At 37.1% G+C, this 6,321-nt stretch overlaps 1 pseudogene; it reads left to right on the top strand.

Annotated features, from left to right (window-relative positions):
• The first annotated feature begins 2,430 nt into the window (after window positions 1-2,430).
• Window positions 2,431-4,801, top strand: LOC126787368 (protein NRT1/ PTR FAMILY 2.7-like; annotated as a pseudogene).
• The last annotated feature ends 1,520 nt before the right edge of the window (window positions 4,802-6,321 follow it).

The raw sequence follows: 6,321 nt of genomic DNA, 5'->3' as shown, positions 1-6,321 counted from the left end.
AATGATGGTTGACCGCCTATGACTAAATAGAGCCAATTAGACCGCCTAGGACTAAATAGGGCCGCCTAAGACCGCTTAGAACCGCCTAGGACTGCCTAGGCAGCCGCCTAAGACCGCCTAGGCGGCCGCTTAATTCACAAAACGCCACAGATGGCCGCCGAGGCAAAAAGCGTGGCGGTGGGTGACCTCCTAGCCCCTAGATGCCGCCTAGACCGTTTTTTAGAACATTGCACTTTAGAAACCTTGTAGGATTCAACAAGGATGATGAAATTGTTTATGGAGGAGAGAAAGGATGGCATGGTTTGTGGTGGTGATGGATGATGCTTGTGGATTGAATTTTCTGAATGTATTTTGGCAGATGTTCAGCTTAGCTTTGTGAATGAGAGGTGATGCTTTTTTGAAAGCCATGTCGTGCCTTATACAGAGGAAGGAGGAGAGGAGAGTTGTACGGCATATGGGCTTGATCCATGTAATTGCACGGCTAGGATTCCTTGAATGATTCAGTCATATCTCCTATTTCTTTGTAAATTCAGTCATATCTCCTTCTTTTGCTCATGGAATACACGGCTCCTCTCTTTATCGAAGGCTGAATGGAAGGCACGGCTCCTTTCCTAAAAACTCTCAAGAGTTTTGCACGGCAATAACTCCTTCTCCTTTTTGGATTTGGATGGCATCTCCCCTTTAAGCCGTGAGTTATCTTCTTCTTCAAGATTTGCCATGACTTTCTCTTCTTATCCCACACGGCATAGGACTCCTCAATGTTCTCCAAATGCACGGCCTCATCAATGTAGACACGGCTCCTTGATTTCCTCTAGCCGTGAGTTTTCTTCTCTCTTTATCTCCTTGCATGGCTAAGACTCCTTGTTCCCTTGAATTATCTCTTAAATCCAAATATGAAAATAAGAAAATAAAATCATAAGTAAGAGATAATTTGTTTCGATAATCATGTCTTAATCTAGACAATTGTTGTTTTTAAAAAGACACGCGTAATAGATGAGCTCAGCTAGATTAGGAAATTTCTATTTCGCAAAAAAGAAACTTACTAGAACAAGTAAGTTACTAGAACATGAAAGTTCATTTATGAAAGTTTCGCAATAAGAGTTTCAGTTCAAGTAGGACTCTCCTAAATGATACATTTCCTATTCTAACAAGAATTCCTAGTGCAAGCAGGACTCTCAAAATATTGCCAATGCGACCAAAACGTAGAAAGATGAAGACTCCTAATCCAACTAAGTTTCCTACTCCTACAAGGATTCATACTCAAACTAGGACTCTAGACCAATTATGTGTTTTCAACTCGTTTAAGCCCAAAAATACATCTAATACCGCCAAAGACTCATACTAAGACTCAATGACTCAATAGTACAACAATAAGTAGGGCTGGGCATCCGAATTTCGGTTCGGGTTTGGAGCAAATCCATATCCAATCCGAATTAATCGGTTATTCATTTTGTTCATCCATATCCGAATTTTAAAGACCTTTATCCGAATGTTCATCCGGATTGGTTTCGGTTAAATTCCAAATATTAAAAGCCGTAAGTTTATAAACTCAAATTTAAGGATGTATCAAATAATTCAATTATGTAAGTACAAATTTCAAACATAAATCTAAAGAATAAGTTTGTCGACATATTACGAAATCCATTATCATAAATATAAGTTCAAACTTTCATTGATCAACCATTAATGGAGTGTCATGTATATTAAAAATAATATATTTATAATCAAGTTAAATTATTCGGGTCGGATCGCTTTTTTCGGATGGGTTAAAAGGTGGATCCGTATCCAATCCGATTTAACTGGATCAGATCGGTTTCCTTCTTATTTTAACCCAAATATTTCGGATCGGTTATCCGATTAAGAAAATCTGGATGGATCGGATCAGTTTTCATACAAATTCGGTTTTTTGCCCAGCCCTAACAATAAGGGCTAAGCAAAGTACAAATGTAGGTAAAAACATGTTAAGAACGTTGCCCAAAGTTATCCTATAAAAAAAACTATATCATTTACAACTATTACTATTAATTCTACAACTTCGATAACTTTTGTGTTGTGAATATGGTAATAGTGAGATTTGACGAAAAAAAAAAATAAGAACCCAATATTGTAAGAAGGTTCTCAATTTGATAATCAAGGTTCTCCATTTGATAAACATTGTCCAATTATGATATTTACATTTTTTACTACCCGATTACGATAACTACAATAAGTGTTGTCATAAACCGTAATTGTAGTTCTACTAAGTGTAATATATTATTTTGACAATTTCGGTTACATAATTTTGAACAATATTACCAATCAAGAAAGAATGTGTTGTAAATATGGTAACTTATATTTTTTAAATGAACACATGTCATAGTTTAACTGGATAACCTGTAACCTATTCAATATGTTTCCACTATATTAATAGATTAATAACGAAAAAAAAGTATGACATGCCTCAAGGTATGCTAGAGTCTAGACGACCCCTGTTATGAATCTACTTTACTTCTAAGTATGTTGTTTCGGGCAAAGACATACATGTAATTAGGTATTGATTGTTTGTTGTATGTATGCAATTTTGACCTTAGTACTTGTATTTACATTTACAGGGTATTGTTCTTTTAACCTTAACTATAACAATTGATTCGTTGAAGCCTCTACCTTGTGTTATGGGATCAGAAATTAAATATGCCAATCAACCTCAGCTTTGCAATTTACAATCTTGTATACGGGTATAACTTTGGCATCACTTGGCGTTGGAGGCACACGCTTCAACCTGGCAACATTGGTAGCTAATCAACTAGATAGGTCTAAACATCAAACAACTTTGTTTTACCTGGTTCTTCATTAGCGTATACTGTGCCTTAGCGTTAGCTATAACTGTGATGGTGTACATGGAGGATAATTTGGGTTTCAAGTGGGGTTTTGGCGTAGCTGTAGCTGCCAATGTTTTTGGCATGGCCATTTTCTTATCTGGAACCCGATTCTACCATCACAATAAGCCTCAAGGAAGTCCAGTTGTCGGTCTAATTCGAGTCATTGGCTGCAACTCGGAAAAGGAAGCTCCAGCTCTCATCTGAAAGCAAAGATTATTGTTACTATGGGCAAGAGGGAGTGACAGAGAGGGTGGATACAAGACCTAGCAGGAGGTTCAGGTACAATGTATAACTGTAAAAGTAGATCGCATGATCCGATCCAATTGGGAATATGATCTCATATATTTATGTAACTGATGATGCTGCTCTCTTTGTATGCAGTTTCCTTAACCGCGCAGCACAGAAAGATGAGGGAGACCGGAGACATCAAACCAGATGGTACAATTGAAGGTATTTGTCATTCCCCACCTTTTCCTACCTGCACTAGGAAAGCATCGGTTTTGGTAACAATTTTCTTTCCTAGTTTTTCTTACATTCAAATTTGAATCTTATAAAAGGTTTGACTTTTTATTTTTGGCATACTTATCAGACATAAGTGTTTTTCCTATTTGGTTAATTGTTTAAATTATAGTATGTTTGCCCCGATCCTATGTTTAAGGCTTGGATTGAGATCTGGATTGGTAAGTTGTCTTTGACCTCTATATATATACCTAAGTATTATTCTCGTGAGGTAACCTGGTAAAGGCATTGTTATACAGATGGTGATATTTCATATAAGTTTATGCTACTGTCAATTGTTTCATGGTTTTAGGTTCATTAGAACTCAAGTAACACGCTTATGATATTATCTTAAGTTCACCTATACTCATAATTGAGATTGTTCTTTCTTGTTGGTTCAGGAATTTGGAGTGAAGATTCAAGCCACTGTGTTCAAGTGAATGAGTTTTAGAATATAGCTTCATAAGAACAAGTTAGCAATGCTTGCTAGTAAAGAGATGTAAGTGTTATCTCTACTTGATTGAGGTGTATTGTAAACATCATTCATAGTGGAAGTTTTTGTGTGGACTACGATAAAAGTCTCGCAGTGATTTTTACCAACAATTTTAGTTTCCACTGTAGTAAACAATAGTTTGTGGTTTGTGCTTGTTTATTGAGTAATCGTTGGTTTGCTCTTTATATCAAATATTCACATACACTTTTCTCTCCTGTATCTTTAACAATTGCAAAGCCATGGAGACTATGCACAGTTCAACAAGTAGAAGATTTGAAGTCCAGTCCACAAGCATACTCTTAAGTTTATTAATAGGAATGCTGAATGCAAAGCAACTTTACTATCTTGCAGGCTCTAACCAAGGACCGTCACCTAGGTCCTCATTTTCAAATACCAGCCGGGTCTGTTTTGGTCGTCCTTGCGATTTCGGGGATCATCTTTCTCGCTCTCATTGACGGAGTGCTATGTCCCCTGTGGCAGAAGTTAACCGGCCATTTCCCGATACCCCTCCAACGTATAGGATTAGGGCAGGATGTAACTGTGTTGGCCATGGCGGTTTCAGCACTGGTGGAGTCTAAAAGACTAAAATTTTCCCAAGATCATCCTGGTGCAACTACTGTCCCTATGTTGGCACTGTGGCTGTTCCCACAGTTCGTTTCGGTAGGCATTGGAGAGATATTTCATTTTCCAGCACAAGTTGCATTGTATTATCAAGAATTTCCGTGTCTCTAAGAAGCACATCAACTTCGATGATCGTTGGAGTTGGATTTTATCTAAGCACGGCTATAATTGATCTTGTTTGGAGGGTTACAAGTTGGTTGCCAAACAACATAAACGATGGGAAGCTAGACAGTGTGTATTGGATGCTAGTTGTAATTGGAGTGGTAAGCTTTGGTTATTATTTAATTTGTCAAAGTTATACACGTATCGAAATGAAGAGGATACAGATTAACAGATGGTAGTTCGTGATGTTTCCTTCCTTCTTTCTCTCTCTTTCTTGGGAGAATAATGATGTAATGTTTTTTTTTTTTTGAATAAAGATACAAATGATAAAAGAAAATAGACTCGAGTTCTATTACCAATCTTCTTTAGTAATCTTAGCTTCTTCATTTGTTTTTCCTTTTCTACATACTTTGATCGATCGACTCATTTTTTAAGTTCACGATGGCCTGTGGTTGATTTATAGCAACACAAACATTCATGGATCAAATGATCAGTCTTACAATTTTTACATGTAACATGAGACTCCAATTTTAGATTTTATTATTATTATAAAAATGGCAATAGTAAATTGATTATAGATTCCCAATAATACAGAATATAAACCATATATGAGCCTCGGTTGCAAACATAGAATAGAGAGATAGATCGAGATCAATTTACTTATATCAATTGCCATTCAGGTGTTCTCAAGAGCTATCTTTGTAGCGCGGGAGGAATGTTCATTCGACTTGTGAAGGTTTGAGACTGCCGGGGTTTTTAGGTTGGGTGCTGCTAAATGTACCAAATAAAGTTCTTAGTATACCCGGCCCTAGTAAATTTGTTTGCTAAGACCACCATTCAGATAGTATTTTTGCTAGGACTTGGTATACTAAAAATTTTGCCAGGTACATTTAGCAGCACCTAATAGGGACGAACCAATTAATTTATCCGCTGTACACAGGTGTGAGACATTTGGGTAGAACCACCATGTCAACATGACAGCTGCTGAGCCAAAAAAGAAAATGAAGACGTTCCGATGACCTAGAAAGAAGGCGTGCAACTACATTCAACTGCTCATCTTCTCAAGGTGTAATTTATGTTCTGTTCTCCATAAGCCTGGATGGCTGCACAGTCAGATTGTGAGCGTTGTTAAAGGAGAGAAACTGGCAACATCAATCCTTTTTGATAGCCTTATTTATTGTGGGTGTTTCTCTTGAGAATTTTTCTTCTAGTGATCTAGAGAGATTGGTGGCTTTGATCCCGGCCATTTCATTTCATAAGTTCATCGGAGATTGTCAGAGAAGCATTCTCAGGTACTGGTCTTTGCTCTTATAGTCTTTCAAACCAGCCCTCAATGTTAGGCTTTGTGTGGATAAACTGTGATATATGTTTGAAGACTAACTGGTGTATAGTCTTTTAGCAATCCCCCCCCTATTGAAGTAGAAGTTGAGATGATCTGACTTTTTTGATTTGGGATTGGGAGATAGTTAACAAAAAATAAAATCATTGAAATGCCATTATAGTTCTCATCCTCGGAGATCTGTCATATGGTTTTTATGATTATGTGCTTGAACTATAGAGGCCTTTGGCATATATACGTACCACGTACAGGACGAATGGAAGTATAGGCAATCACAGTTCACAGTTGCAGGGATTATTTCTGCTCTTTTAAAATGCTGAACACTTCATAATAAATTCTTCTGTTCCTTGATATATGCATCATTCAAAGTTACCTAATCTATTATTTTTGAGTTATATTGCCCTGCATTC

Source organism: Argentina anserina, chromosome 3 (genome assembly GCF_933775445.1).
Source record: "Argentina anserina chromosome 3, drPotAnse1.1, whole genome shotgun sequence".
Classification (NCBI taxonomy): Eukaryota; Viridiplantae; Streptophyta; class Magnoliopsida; order Rosales; family Rosaceae; genus Argentina; species Argentina anserina.
The sequence above is the reverse complement of the archived record's forward strand: the minus strand, read 5'-3'. Positions and strand labels throughout refer to the sequence as shown.